This window comes from Puma concolor, chromosome B4 (genome assembly GCF_028749965.1).
Source record: "Puma concolor isolate L17-30 chromosome B4, mPumCon1.1.hap2, whole genome shotgun sequence".
Taxonomy (NCBI): Eukaryota; Metazoa; Chordata; class Mammalia; order Carnivora; family Felidae; genus Puma; species Puma concolor.
This window is the reverse complement of record NC_141673.1, coordinates 48141795-48157879: the sequence shown is the minus strand read 5'-3', so window position 1 is coordinate 48157879 and position 16085 is coordinate 48141795. Positions and strand designations below refer to the sequence as shown.

The 16085-nt window shown below is 48.3% G+C and overlaps 1 protein-coding gene across 1 annotated transcript in view; it reads left to right on the top strand.

Moving 5' to 3' along the window:
• The first annotated feature begins 4015 nt into the window (after window positions 1–4015).
• RAB3IP (RAB3A interacting protein) overlaps window positions 4016–16085 on the top strand; it is a 144559-nt gene continuing 132489 nt past the window's right edge. Inside the window, exon 1 of the mRNA XM_086712833.1 lies at window positions 4016–4119. The gene's annotated coding sequence lies outside the window, so the exon portion shown is untranslated. The remainder of the gene's footprint in view (window positions 4120–16085) is intronic.

Below are 16085 nucleotides of genomic sequence, written 5' to 3'. Positions count from 1 at the left end.
TTTCACGGCTTTGTCAGGTTTAATGCAACTCTGGGAGTAAATAGGTCCTCCCAGTTTGTTGACTTTGGCCAGTGGTTCTTTTTTTTTTTTTTTTTTTGGCAATTAAAAAAATTTTTTTTTCATGTTTTTTTTTTTTTTAATTTTTTTTTTTTTTTTCCAACGTTTATTTATTTTTTTGGGACAGAGAGAGGCAGAGCATGAACGGGGGAGGGGCAGAGAGAGAGGGAGACACAGAATCGGAAACAGGCTCCAGGCTCTGAGCCATCAGGCCAGAGCCCGACGCGGGGCTCGAACTCGCGGACCGCGAGATCGTGACCTGGCTGAAGTCGGACACTTAACCGACTACGCCACCCAGGCGCCCCTTCATGTTTATTTTTGAGAGAGCACGAGAGAGAGACAGAGCGTGAGTGGGGGAGGGGCAGAGAGAGAGGGAGACACAGAATCGGAAGCAGGCTCCAGGCTCTGAGCTGTCAGCACACAGCCCCACGTGGGGCTCGAACTATGCATGGCCAGATCATGACCTGAGCCGAAGTCGAGCGCTTAACCAGCTGAGCCGCCTAGGCGCCCTGCCAGTGCTTCTTAACTAGTGTTGATCTTGCCCTTCAAAAAATGCTTGACAATGTCTGAAGGCATTTTTGTTTGTCACGACTCAGAGTGCTCCTGGCATCTAGTGGGTAGAGGCCAGGACGCAACTGAACATTCTACAACGCACGGGAGAGCCCCCACAGCTAAGAATTGTCTGGGCCCAAATGTCAAAATGCCAAGGTTGAAAAACCCTGGGGTGTCCTAATGCCAGCCAGTCCTCCCCAGGAAAAGCAGCACCGTTCTTGTAAACTGGATACAATAGCTAGTATTTTATCTTGACTGGAGTGTATTCTTTTCAGTCATGGGGAAGATTTTCTTTCCGTTTAATAAGGTCGAGTAGGATAGTACAGAAACACCCGTTACATAACTATACTCTCAAGAAATTCCTTTGGCATTCCTGAGATTCTTAGATCTTCCTGACAAGTAAAGGGTTGATAATGTGAAAGCAGCTTTGGAAATTGGAATTGCTTACAAACTTTATAAAGGACTCATGAAGTCTCTTATAACTTGTTGGGTGTTTGTTTGTTTGTTTGTTTTTTGCAGAGTAGGGGTCAGGCGGTGGGTGAATCTTCCATGCATTTTCCAGTAGAAATGATACTATAAATGGTGACATCTCAGGTTGGCTTATTCCAGAAAACAACGAAAGTACGGTGATGATACAGTGATTGCAGTCTTACTCACTTCTGTATATAGGATGGTTTCTATGAGGAAGGAAATGGATTTTGAACTGCAGCTCAAGCATCAGTCCCAGTAGCCAGAAGTGATTTCAGAGGATGGTTGATGCTGCTAAATTCTGGTACCACCTGGAACTGGGCACATTGCTGCCTCAATGCAACCACGGTTCTGTTAGCAAGGAAGAACAGAGAGGTTAGGTCGGAAACCAGCAGTGCCTGCCATGGGAACGTCTAGCATATGTGGGTTGGTAGTTTGGAGGGTCTGGGGTGGAGTTTCAGTTCTAGCATTTCCTGCCTGGATGGCCTTGGAGAGGTTGCTCAATACCTTTGAAGGTCTTTCTCCCTTTGTCACATGGAGATGATAGGAATGTCATGGTGAGGTTTAAGTGATAGTAAATGCCCAGAACATACTAGAAGCTTAATACAGGTCAGCTTTCCCCCTTCCCCCGCTGCGTACTTTCTCTCTCATCAGTACTTGCTTGGTACGACGTCACATCTTTAAGGAATGTCAATATCTGCCCAAGTCTGTGGTCAGCTCCAACCGCATCATTAAACTTGCTGCTAACTTAGAACCTCCTGGAAAGGATGGAGCAACCTCACAACTTTGCAACCAATGGTGAGTAGAGAGCAGCCACCGAACAAGGACAGTGAAGCTGATCTTGGTGGCTCTGCTGTGCCTTCAGATCATCATGGCATGGAGAAGTAAGGGAACATGGGCAAAGCTGAAGGCTGTGACATCGTCTCTCCTTGATGTCAACTGCTCTTCCCCACACAACTGCTGAACGGACACTGGGATGGGACAAATTGGAACGGGGGTTCTGATTTGGAGGGGCTGACCATGGAAGCTCACTCCTCCCTCTCTAGCTTGTCAGGATTTCTTTCGTCCAAGTGAAGCCCAGCAGGTGTCATGTTGGAGAAGGAGGGACTCTGGAGGAGTTCGCAAAAGACCACCAGCCACAAGTTTTTGCGGGTAGACATCTGTGACACTCCCCTGAGGAAGTGTGTTTACATGAGAGAATGACAGAAGAGCAGTTATGTGATTATGGGGGTACATTCTGTGAGTAGATTGTTGGGGGTCTGGAGACATCTTGCTCTGTAAGGCCACAAACCAACTTGGGCTCCCCAGAGGCCCAGGGCAAGCTGTGTTTTTCTCCAGTTGGAGAGTTCCTCCCATCTACTTTTGGAGGGAGGAGGAGCATTCGTTCTGTGTTCCCCGATCGAGGGTGTCTTTCAGATAGTGGGGCTCAGTGTGAATCCTGAGTCACACCGATGGGTGGGCTGGTGCTATGGGAGAGACCCCTACGTGGACTCCAGGGATCTGTGTTCGAACTTCTCTAAACGGCTGTGTGCTCGTGGGCAAGTTGTTTAACTTCTCATGCCCTCCTTTCCCTCATCTGGAGACCAGAGGGTTGGACGAGATGGTCCCTAAGGTCCCCGTCCAGCTTGGCAGTGGAGATTTCCGCATGACATTTCATGGCAAATGCAGGTCAGGGCGGGTGAATGGGGCGGGGACTGTGCTTGAGAAAAACAGCGTTGTTTTTGTTTTAAATTCCAGACACTAGGTTAAGATGGCAAAGACCTTGACCCAGCATTCCTTTTTTACTTTTTTTTTTTTTTTAACATATTTCTGCCATTCCCTTCTCTGAGCCTCAGTTCACTCACCTGCAAAACTGGAGTAATTATACCCCCTGCATGAGGCTGCCAGGACATAATGTATTTAAAGTGTCTTACACATAGAAGGCACTTAAAAAAATGGTTGATATTATTATCCTTTTATTATTAGTGTTATTATTAGCTCTTGGGCTGGGATTCTTCCAGGGAGTCCTAATGCATGATCAAGAGAGTGGAGCCCTGGGCCAGCCCTGGTGTTATTTCTCTGTTCCTGGGCCCTAGCTGGTTTCCTGATTTGGTGTTGGGGAGACCCAAAGCCTACTGGGCCAAGCCTATATCCTTTTGGTCCACTATGGACTCCCCCAACATCTCCTCCCAGCAGGTGTATTAAAACAGAAATTAATCTTATGGTCTCCCTTGCAGACATTTGCCCCTTTACAGCAAAGACAGCTTTGTATTGACCTTGAATGGTATTCTTTGAAACGTTGGCAAGATGCTACCGTTTGAACAGTACCTTACAACGTCTCTATGTTCCCTTTCCAGGGGCAGAAATCAGCATTACACTGGGTTCTCTCAGCTGGAGAGTGAGCAAGCATTTTATTTTTTTAAAATATTTATTTTTGGGGGACAGAGTGCAAGCAGGGGAGGGGCAGAGAGAGAGGGAGATGCAGAATCTGAAGCAGGCTCCGAGCTGTCAGCACAAGAGCCGGACGTGGGGCCCGAACCCACAAAGTGCGAGATCATGACCTGGGCCGAAGTCGGACGTTTAACCAACTGAGCCACCCAGGCTCCCCAAGCGAGCACCTTATAACTCCTTTGGTAAAATGCTTTGGATGGTGGTCCACACACCCGCAGAAAAACAAGCCCCACGTCAGGCAAACCAGTGGACGTGGCTTGATGTTCGCTGGCTGCCCCTTGGGCAGAGGGCTACCCTGCTTCTTTGTCAGAAGCACAGCCCGTGAAAGAATGCCTTTCTCTAAAAATAGGGCAGTTTCCGGAGGCATGTCTGCACCAGCACATTAGTCTTCCCGGCAGCCTCGGGACAGGCCAGCTGATAAAACTCTCTCCTCCTGGTGCCCCAATTACTCACAGCTGTTTTCCAGACCAAAGGGCCCAGGGGATGCTGGCCTCAGGCCACATGTCAGGTGCCTCTTGTCAAACACTCCGTGTGAGGCGGGAGTCGGCATCATCAGCCTGGAAGCCTGGCCAGCCCTCTAGAAAGGATTAGGAAAGCTTGGCGTCCTGAGCCGTGAGTACATTCCAAACCCCAGCAATCTCTTTGTTTCCCTTCACGTGTACCTGTTTTTTCTTTTGTCCTTCTATCCAAAGTTGGACTTTTCTTTCCGCTAGAAGCTGGAGGTTAGTATAATCTAGTGGTTAAAGAGATGTGCTCCAGAGCCCCACTTCCTGGGTTTGAAGCTTGTTTTTTGTGTTTTTGGTTTGGTTTTTTTTTTTTAATTAGTAAACTTAATTTTTTAGAGTTTTGTGGTCACAGAAAAATTGAACAGAAGGTACAGAGAGTTCCTATATACCCCCTTCCCCACGCGTGAACATGCCGCATCCCCTATGGACATCCCCCACGCGGCAGTCGGTACATTTGTTAAAATCAATGAGCTCACACTGACGTGTCACCCAAAGTTCAGAGTCTAACTGGGATTTGCTCTGGGGGTGGTACTTTCTATGGGTTTGGGTCGATGTGCGGTGATGCATCCACTATTGTAGTTTCATACAGAGTAGATTCACTGCCCTAAAAATCCTCTGTGCTCTGCCTACACATCTCTCCCTCTCCCTTAACAGGCAACCACTAATCTTTTTGCCGTCTCCATAGTTTCACCCTATCCAGAATGTCAAATGGTTGGAATCATACCGTATGTAGTCTGTTCAATTGGCTTCTTTCACTTAGTAATATGCCTTTAAATTTCCTCTATGCCTTTCCATGGCTCGATTGCTTATTTCTCGTTAGCGCCAACTAACATTCCAGTGTCTGGATGTATCATAGTTTATCCCTCCGCTGATTAAAGGACATCTTGGTTACTTCCAGTTTTTGTTTTTGTTTTTTGGCAATTTTGAATAGAGTTTTCAGCTTCTCTGGGTAAATGCCGAGGAGCACGATCGCTGGATCTTATGGGAAGAGAATGCTTAGTTTTGTCAAAACCTGTCAAACTGTTTTCCAAAGTGGCTATACCATTTTGTATTCTTACCCGCGATGAATGAGAGTTCCTGTTGCTCCACATCCTTGCCAGCATTTGGTATTGTCAGTGTTCTACATTTTTGAAGCTTTTGATGACCTGAGGCAAGTTACTAGACCTCTCCACCTTGGTTTCCTAGTTTGCAAAACCTGGAAAACAGGGGCACCTTTATTATTGGATTGTCATGAGAATGCAGTAAAACCACCCACATAATGCATGTAGGACAGGGCTGGCGTGTGTGAACTCTCAATAAATACAAGCTATATGATGTTTGGATTAGGTCGCATTTCTGTTCTCAAAAACACCTGAGATTCTTGGGCACAAAGTGATGTTTATGTTGGGGGTGGATTCCATGATTTATTTCATTATTTATTTAATGTTTATTTTTTAGTTTTATTTTTGAGAGAGAGAGAGAGAGAGAGGGAGAGAGAGAGGGAGTGTGTGCGTGCAAGCGGGGGAGAGGCAGAGAGAGAGACAGAGAGACTGAGGATCCAAAGCAGGCTCCGTACTAACAGCAAAGAACCCAGTGCAGGGCTCAAACTCACAAACTGTGAGATGGTGACCTGAGCCAAAGTCAGACACTTAACTGACCGAGCCACCTAGGTGCGCCTATTTATTATTTTTTTAAGTTTTTATTTATTTATTTTGAGAGAGAGAGAGAAGGGGAGGAGCAGAGAGGGAGAGAGAGAGAAACCTAAACAGGCTCCCACACGGTTGGTGCAGAGCCCAATGCAGGGCTTGAACTCATGAACAGCAAGATCATGACCTGAGCTGGAACCAAGAGTCGGACGCTGAATGGACTGAGCGTCCATTTTTTAATAATGAGAGTTGGCCCCATGCTCTTTCCCATGCTGAGGACTTCATATACTCTCTCATTTGATTACTACTGTGCTACAGAGTAGATACCAGCATCGTTCTCCATTTTCAGATGAGCAAGTTACAGCCTAGAGAGGTTGAACTGACTCAGTTAAAGTCACCCAGCTAAGAAGTAGAGTTGGGTGGGGCTCGAACATGCGTACAGGTGACACCAGTATCCAACACTTGCGACACTGCCTCCCTCCCAACCTGGTCTCCCTGCCAACCTGCATCTTTGGCTTGGAAATTTAGACTTACAGGGTTATAGTCTTTCCAGACCATTCTCTGGTTAAGCAAGAAGTTAGGCTCACAAGTTAAACATTAATTGCACCCCAATCTTGACACATCAAAATGATTATGTTGAAGTTCATGTCAACTGTTCTGTTCTTCTGGGGGCTCAGCCAGTGTCTAGTGTTTGCACGGGCTGCTGCCTGCTTCTCCCATCTCCTCACACGGCCAGCTCCCGCTCTGCCCTCAGATCTTGGCCGACACGTTATTTCCTGCAGTGAGGTTTCTGGGTTAGGTGCCCCCCCTTTGCTCTCTTAGCACCCTGTCTTTTCCCTGTTGTAGCTCTTGTCACCCTGTATTATGCTTTTATGTCTGGCTCCTCTGCTAGGCTGAGCTCCATGAGGGCAGAGACGCTACTTGTCTTGTTCACTGTCGTTTGCGCGGCCCTCAGGCCAGCACCTGGCGCCTAATGTGGGATTAACGAGTGTTAGTGGAATTAATGACTGAATGACCATAAGGGCTGGTGCTGGACCGCAGCACTGAGTGTGGTGCTTCTTTTTCAGGCCCAGGCTAGAGGGTCACCGACACTGACATCCCGCCTCAGGAATTCACCATGGTGTTTGACTTGGGATCATCCCACTTCTGGATCTCTTCTTCCTACTGCAACAGCCAGGCATGCAGTGAGGAATGACAGGGCTAGGGGTGTTTTAACACTCAAGCAGCCTCTTAGGCAGTAAAGCTCTTCTCCCCAACTCACTCACTCTGCAAGCAGGGCATGAACCCCAAATGGACTTAATCCATTCGCTGGCCCCTTGTATTCTTGGGAGGAGGGTCCCATAATGACCTTCTCAGGGTCTCAACTGGAGGCAAGTTGGTTGGCACGTGGTGGTGTGGTCATATTTGTTGTTAAAATGTAAACACGTTGCTATATTGGCTGGTAAAGAACCATTCCCTAGAGTCTGCTGAGGAATCTCCCCAGTGTGCCAGCTTCTCTGGACCCTCTCCTGAGACCCCTTACTTCCCTGAAATCTATAAAATAGGGTGGTGATGTCTGGTGCAACAGAAGGCTTCCAGGACCCTCTTTCAGCTCCATGGCTGACGTCGTACTTCTTCAGTCTGAGTTTTTACATAATTTGAGTATTGCCCCTGGTAGAGTCCTTCCTGTGTTCTTGGGAAAGGGTCCAGGGAAGAGGGGAGAAAGGCAAGGAGGAGCAGGAAAGGATTCAGGCAGTATGCCTCTCTCCCTGGCATTTGCATGGAACTAAGAGGATGTGGGACTTCGGGCATTCCAGATGAATGATGAGTTGTTCACCCCGTGGTCTCCAGCTACCTGCTGCATAGACAGCCGCTCTACGCATTCCTTCATGAGCCATCTCCCTGGAGAAGGTTTCCGGATCAATAGCCCCCACTTATTGAGCTTTTACTGTGTACTCAGTACTCAGATAAATGTCCATTTACCTCTCCTAACAACTCTGTGAATCTGAAGAGTTACCCTGATTTTCCAGATGAAGAAACAGCTCTGAGACGGTCAGCCATGCTCAGGTCATGGAGCTGGTAAGTGGCGGAGTTGGGAGTCTGCCTCAGATGCCACAGCTCTACAGGGACTACTCTGGAGGGGAGTATCTTAGTTCTGAGGTAGAGGCACAGGAGCTTCTGGAGAGGTAGACACACTTTCCAAAAAACATTATGCTCATGATAAATGGTAGCCATTCTGGTCAGTGAAACAGATTCGCGGAGAGGGCTGCCACATGGCCATGTCCCTATGGCAGCCAGAAGGAAACTTGCCAAGAATCTCAAGTCCCGTAGATGGCTGCCTGGGAGCTTGCCGTGCTCAGAGCTCGGTGCTAACCTCTGCTGGAAGGGAGCCAGGCACAAGTCCCTGAAGTTCACCCTCGACACCTGCCCTGAGGGCAGTGCACTTGGCTGACTGGCCCTGACCTGTCCTGAGGTTCCATGGCCACACTCTGTCTCTATAGCAACGCTGGCTCTCCGGGAAGCGCACTTGGGCAGGTTGGGACATAGAAGTCCTGGCGAGGACCTCTGGGCCAGAGTCTTCCTGGAAATTCAAGTAAATACCTGTTGCTTTGACTAGGAAATGTGAAATTTACATCTAAGAACAGAAAATTCTTGGAGAAAAAAAATCTTTAAGAATATTTGTCATTGAAGAATTTATAACTATACCTTGAATACAGTTAGGGGGAAAAAAGATGGAAAGGAGAAAAAAAAGAGATTGAAAGGAAGCACGTTAAAATGCTATCAGTTGTTTTGACTTGGGGATATTTATTTTTCCTTCCAATTTTTCCAAAATAGTTACTGTGTTTACTTTTACAATGGAAAATATATGTTCTTTAAATTCCCCCCTTTCCTTCTGGGGTGGCTTATGTCTATTTTGAGGCGTTTGAAGGAGACAGGAACAGACCAGCCAACTTCCTCTGCCCTTTGTGACTTATTAGAGAAAATCATCTAATTGCTGTGATCAATTTCCTCACTTGTAATGTGGGCAAACAGAGTAGTAGGGCTTGATAAGGTTAGAATGAGCATTTAAGGGGATAATCTGGGTAAATTTTTTTTAAGTTTATTTATTTTGAGAGAGACAGAGGGAGCGTGAGTGGGAGTGGGGGTGGGGGAGGGCAGAGAGAGAGAATCCCAAGCAGGCTCCGCACTGTCAGCACAGATCCCGAGGCGGGGCTCAAACTCACGAACCCATGAGATCATGACCTGAGCCGAAACCAAGAGTCGGACGTTTAACTGAGCCACCCAGGTGCCCTGGGTAAAATTCTTATTACAAGTCTGGCTCATGGTAAAATGCTCATGACAAGTGGTAGTCATTCTGATCACTAACTGGCTCCTGGTGTTAGTTACTCTCATGAGCATCAGTGTTGTTATGACCACCAGAGGGCACTGCTGGCCTCCAGAGCCCACCCTACCAGGGGACACCAGGACTCCAATATCGTGCACCTGTCCTATGGAGACTGATGTAAGGGGACAGCACGGAAATGCCCCTTCCTTGATTGCTGATCTCTAAGTTCCCGGCCGTGTGCTGAGAAAGAAATTCATTTTAGCGTTGGAAGTGGCTGACTTTCTCTAGCAGTAGTGGAAGCTGCGTGTGCTGCTCCCAGAAATGCACATGTGATTGATTCAGATCTTTCCTGTGATGTTCCCTTGGGCAAGGAGGGCGAGCATTCCCCTTCAGTACTAGAATCTCCCAGGGATAATGGGGATAGAAGGGGAAGGTGGATGAGTCTGGGGGCTCTACTGCTTGGGATGAGTGTGGGGGGCAGAGGAGAGGCTGATGGTCACTGGCCTCAGGAGGCCATGTGGAAAAAGGGCCACGTTCCTGTGAGTTGGTGACTCCCCTCTCTCTCTCTGGCCCTGTCCTCTCCTCTAATCTCCAGACGTGTCTGATATCCGGTTGTCCATTTGACGTGTCTACTTGGATAGGGCTAACTATGCCCCAAATAACACCGTTCTTCCTGACTATTAACAACCACCACCGCCAACTACTACTAGAACAAAACCCAAAATGAGCCTACACTCCCAAAATGTCACTCATTTACTAAGCGAATACTTCTTGAGTGACCACCCAGTGCCAGACAGTGGTCTAATCTCTGGGGAGGAGGGGTACAGCGGTGAACAGAGCAGGCGCGATCCCCCTGTTATGGGGTTATGTGGATAGGGGCCAAATGTCTGCGCAACAAGGAAGCTGATTGTGCTGCTCCCCTGTGCGTTGGTGGGAAAAACAAAATGCGAAGAAACATGAGGAGTGTTGTGTTTGCTTCTGGGGACACGTGTGAGTAGGGCCATTGTTAAATTATGACACTTCCAGTAGAGAGAGAGAACGTTGGTGAAGGGACAACGAGATGTAAAGAATTATTTGGCAAGATTTGGTCTCAAGAAACGGTGTGTGTGTACGTGCGTGTGTGGGCGCGTGCGTGTGTATGTGTGTTGGGGTTTATGTAGATGCAGCATAATGGCATTCTTCAAATGTCCGAGGGTGGTCCTCGGTGTGGAGAAGGATGGACAATCTAGGTATGAACCCAGAGGGGGTATGAGAATGGTTGCCAGGAGGCAGATGTGGAGAAGGCCATCTACTGAGTGATGTCCCAGCATGCCGTGCTCCAGGGGCGAATTGTCTTTCGCTGGAGGAGTTCGGGTGGGAACAATCTTGGCAGTGATACCGTAGAGAGGATTCTGTCACACAATGGGGTAATGAACTAGGTGACACCAAAATTTCCTTCCCACCCCGAGTTTCTAGGAACTGATCAGTGATATGGAGACCCACTGTGAGTACGTTTCTGTAACCAGCCTGGTGACACTGGGGTATCAGCACCCTCAGACGTCTGTTTGTTCCTTGGTGTCCTGCAGATGAAGAGCCTCTCTATTCCATAATGTCCCATCCATTCAAGAAGAGAGGGCCAGCTGGATCTGAGGGGCCCCAAAATACGCCTAACCTCCCTAGCTCTGCTCAGACCGCTGTGTCAGATTTTTTTTACTGGCGCAGTCTTGCCTCCTCTGTTCCCATCCTGATGTACTTCCTCACCCTGACTGACGTCCCCAGGCACTGAGCACATCTGGAGAGGCTTGTTGAGCCACCCCCTTGGTCTCAGACAACACTTTATTGCATTGTTTTCCCTCCCGATGAGACCCTTAGTTGCCAATTTCCTAGGTTTTTCTTCAGTAAATGACCCACTTGGAAGAGATTTGAAATGTTAACCAAAGTTTTAAGAAATAAATTATGTGTGGGGCGCCTGGGTGGTTCAGTCAGTTAAGCGTCCGACCTCAGCTAAGGTCACGATCTCGCAGTTCGTGAGTTCCAGCCCCACGTCGGGCTCTGTGCTGACAGCTCAGAGCCTGGAGCCTGCTTCGGATTCTGTGTCTTCCTCTCTCTCTGCCCCTCTCCTGCTCAGGCTCTGTCTCTCTCTGTCTCTCAATAATGAATAAACATTTAAAAAAAATTAAAAGAAATAAATTATGTGTGACTGGGCTGTCCTTAGTTCCTATCTGGTAATGTCTTTGGGTTACAGGAGGGAGCATTTGGCCTGCCATTCAGAAAAAGGAGGAGGTATGCAGCCTAAGGCACCGGGGTTACTGAGCGGGCCTGGGGGATTATGTAGGATACCCTGCTTCATTTTTGCTTTTTCCCCTTTTCTCTCACACTACCCCATACTTCCTTTATTTTCCCCTTCATCACCTTAGACCCGGGGATCCCTGCCCCTAGGAAGTCTTGTTCCCACCCCAAGCCCTTCCATGCTTTGGAATGCCTTCCTCTGGTTTCTCATGTTTAAGTCCCTCCCCGGTGCTGGGGCTGGGGTGAGGGTGAAGCTGGCCATGCCATCTGAGCAGGGGGTCCTAAGGCTAATGAAGGTGTCCTGTGCCCTGTGGCCAGGCCCTGGTTTCAGGAGGGACCTGCCTGGCCAGTGGATCACTCCTGGGGTGAGTGTAGTTTTGTTTGCTTCCTCTTTTGGCACAAAATTCAGTGTCTAGAAAGGACATGCCGATTTGGGGTGACTCAAATTGTTTATACAGAGAGGAGCCCTGCACACCCTAGTCATGGCCCTGGTTACTCCCCAGTCCTGTCTGTGTCCCAAACTTCCTCTCCCAGAGGCAATTTCTAGTGTGTCTGCAAATCTCCAGAAGCCCTCAGAGATAAATATCATGATGACCCTTGGTTTGGGTGGATGAAATTGGATGGTCTGACCAGGGACTTCCGGGAAGTTCAACATGCTAAAATGCTGCCACCCGGAGGCAGGTTGGGGCAGTGCTGCTTGAGAACAGCCCCCCCCCCCCCCCCCCCCCCCCGCCCTTTGGTCCCCTTGTGGGCCTTTGCCTCTGCAAGTGGAGTTTGCAATATGCTTTTTTCTCAACTCCGTTTTTGAGGCAGGAAGTTTAAGGAATTATCTACAGATCTTTGATTCAGGAGAGGAGTCATTTTTATACTTTTTAGGAAGAAATATTATACAGTCTCAAATCTTATTTTTGTTCTAAAATCAGGCCTTCTTCATCAAATAATAAACTACAGTTAACAATTATGGAGCCATAACTTTGCATCGGGCCTTGTGTGAATTGCTTTATACCCACTATTTCATTTAATTTCTAAAACAGCCCAGTGAGGAAGGTATGGGCATTAATGCCATTTTATCATTGCTGAAATAGAGGCTAAAACGGGTCAGGTAACTTGACTTAGGTCACACAGCTAGGAAGCACTTGAGCCTGAATAGGACCTGGTCCCCCAGCTCTTAATCCCCATATTATTTAATCCTGTGATGATACAATAATGGTAGCAAACATTTACCAAGTGCTTGCTAGATGACAGATGATATACTAGGAGTTGTGTATGTATTAGCTCCTGTAATGCTAACAATACTGGGCATTACGATTATCCCCATTCTATCTCTGAGGAAACCAAATCACAGAAAGGTTAAGTAACTTTGCACAAGCAGTGGTTGATTCAGGATTTGAACCCACACAGTCTGAATCCAGAAGTTCACATTCATACCCTTTATATTCTCTTCTTTTTAAAAAAATTTTATTTTTTAAATTTATTTTTGAGAGAGAGACAGAGACAGAGAGAGAGAGAGAGAGACAGAGCACAAGTGTGGCAGGGGCAGGGAGAGAGAGAGGGAGACACAGAATCTGAAGCAGGCTCCAGGCTCTGAGCTGTCAGCACAGAACGCAACATGGGGCTCGAACTCATGAACCCCGAGATCGTGACCTGAGCCGAAGTTGGAGGCTTAACTGACTGACCCACCCAGGCGCCCCTATGTTCTCTTCTTGACAAAAGTTGATGAGGCCACATTTGGAGTTTAGTTTTATGAATGGAACATGGAGTAAAAGCAGGAGCTCACTGTGCCTTCTGTGTCCCTGGTACACTGTGGATTGCAGAAGACTATAGATTTGTCTCGCGCAACCTTCCCCATTGACCAGCGGAAGTGGGAGCTATCTGCTGAAAAACACATCGAAAAAGCTGAAGCCCCGTGTGGTGGAGCCTGGGCAGCTGTGAGGCCCACAGGATCCCCATCTGCTCCTTTGGATGCCCCGAAGGCCCTGAGGGACGGGACCGTAACCAGCAGCTTTCAAGTTCTACACGCCGTCACCAGCTCTGGCCAGCTCTGGATCTCAGCAGAAGCGCACTGTGCGTTTGGTGGGTGACAACAGAGTGGGCTTTGCAAAAGGTGTGCAGGGGGGTGGCATCAACCCTGTTGGCCCCAGGTAACAGAGGTGAGGCAGCTGCTGAGAAGTGCCCTGGTGGCTGGGGGCCTGACCCCAACCCCAAATGCTGGCGGGACAGAGGGAAAGGCTCCTTTCTAATCTGATGTTGGGCTTCCTACTTCTTGTTCTCAGTCTCCACAGGGCTCCCTGCCAAGGGAGGAGTGTCCCTTGAAGTATATTCTGAGGAAAGTGACTCTGGACTTGGTATTAGCTGAACACAAAGCTAGTGCTCATCGGGGAGAGAACTCATAGACATAGGTGCATTCTTGCCTCATTTATTTGGTATTTCTCCTGATGTACAGTTTTTTTTTTTTATTTTAATGTTTATTTTTGAGAGAGACAGACCACGAGTTGGGGAGGCGCAGAGAGAGAGGGAGACACAGAATCTGAAGTAGGCTTCAGGCTCTGAGCTGTCAGCACAGGGCCTAACGCGGGTCTTGAACTCAGTAACTTCGAGATCAAGACCTGAGCCAAAGTTGAACACTTAACTGACTGAGCCACGCAGGTGCCTCTGTTTTTTTGTTTTCTTTGTTTTTTTTAATATTTTTATTTATTTTTGAGAGAGAGAACAAGTGGGGCAGGGACAGAGAGAGAGGGAGACACAGAATCCAAAGGAGGCTCTAGGCTCTGAGCTGTCAGTGCAGAGCCCAACGCAGGGCTTGAACCCACAAACTGTGAGATCATGACCTGAGCCAAAGTCGGACGCTAACTGACTAAGCCACCCAGGTGTCCCCCCAAACTTTTTTTTTTTTTTAAATCAACTTTTGGTCCCTTATGGCTGTTAGAAGTTTTCCCAAGCAGTGAGGAGATTTGATCTTCTTCTCAGCCATCTCTTCCCCACGCCAAGAGAATTTACCAACTAGGGCTTAGCTGCCTATTCTTCTACTCACCGACCTGCCATTTTCCTTATAGGGGTGAACCTTTTATCTCCCCTCTCTGTGGAGCTGCCCCCATTATTCCGTGTTCCATGCAGCTTGCTCAGGAGCTGACCTCAGACTGAGGTCAATAGCTGGAAATAGCAGGAGGGCTCCAGGCGGCCTCTGCCCGTGGCAGGAGACAGCCAGCCTGCCGGGGACTACGAACGGCAGCTGTGGCCGCGCAGACCCGCGTGGAGAGGCTAGAGTTTCCCCAGTGGGAACGACACAGAAATGACATGCTGTTCCTGGGTTGTCTGGATGGGACATTCCTGCAAGGCCTGAGCCAACGGGGCCCGGTCAGGCACGGTTGGCTAGTGTCAGAGTCCCTGCGTCTCAAATGATTCACACTGTCATTGAGCCAGGGAGAATTCTGAGTGTACAGTTCACCCAGAGAAGCAGGTCAGAAAGAGGAACGAATACAGGTTTACGATGTCTGAGTGCTAGCATGGGGCCGGAGTTTATAGCAGTGACGAGAAAGATGACCTGACATCATTGGCTTTGTACCTTCTTATTCTTTCCGTGTTTGCACAGTTTAGGGAACTCACGGTGGTGGAGGTCCCCATGGAGCCGCTGATGCTTTAGTAAAATATTGCCAACTGAAGATACCCACCGGAGCCAAATAGACAACAACTGAGTGAAGCAGGCTCAGTGTAGGGCAATAGGGAGATGTGGAGACTGTGGTAAACTGGAGAATCCTAGATGAGTAAGAGCTATCAGGAAGTCAGATCCAGGCCGCCAGCTTGCCACTGCGGCCCAAAGTTCTACATCTACCTCTGGCTCAGACAATAAAATTGTTGTACATACTTCTACCCTTGCACTCTGTCCCCATTGTGCTTCCGGGATGCCCCAGTGTAAATCCTTGGGTAATGAACATATCACAGCGAGCTTATGCGGAGGTTCGGCCCTAAACTCAGCACCCAATGAGAAAACTGGTGGGGTAGAAATGACCACTGAGAATCTCTTAGGGAGGAACCGCATGGGGCACTTTATTGTATCTTTCTCAGGAAGCCTATGTGCCGGGATGCTGAAAGTCATTGGAAGTTTTTCGGTTGAACAGCAGATGATGTTTGGCTTGTGTTTAGGAGCCAAGCTGTTTAAGGAGTTCTACTGTTGTGCCTTTAAATTTTTTTTTTTTTTCAACGTTTATTTATTTTAGGGACAGAGAGAGACAGAGCATGAACAGGGGAGGGGCAGAGAGAGAGGGAGACACAGAATCCGAAACAGGCTCCAGGCTCTGAGCCATCAGCCCAGAGCCCGACGCGGGGCTCGAACTCACGGACCGCGAGATCGTGACCTGGCTGAAGTCGGACGCTTAACCGACTTGTTGTGCCTTTAAATGCCAGACTCACTCTCCTTGGAACTGAGGCTGGTTGAATGGCATTCTCATCTTCCATCTCCTACTCACGCTGAGGTATATGTTCCCTGGGGGAGGGGGGAAGTGAGGAGGGTCTTTTCTTTTTATTTCAGAGAGAGAGAGAGAGAGAGAGAGAAGAGAGAGAGAGAGAGAGAGAGGGAGGGAGTGGGGGAGAGGGCCAGAGCAGGAGAGAGAGAGAATCTTAAGCAGGCTTCACGATCTGCACAGAGTCTGATGTGGGGCTTGATCCCACGACCCTAGGATCATGACCTGAGCCGAAATCAAGAGTCAGAAGCTCAACCGACTGAGCCACCCAGGCGTCCCAGAGGGTCTTTTATTTACACATATACACAAGAGCTTCTCTTTCTTTGGTCAAACTCACATAGTTGAATTCATATATGTCACACACACTGCATATGATTCCATCATTCTCAAGGATACACCTACACAGCTCACCTGTGCG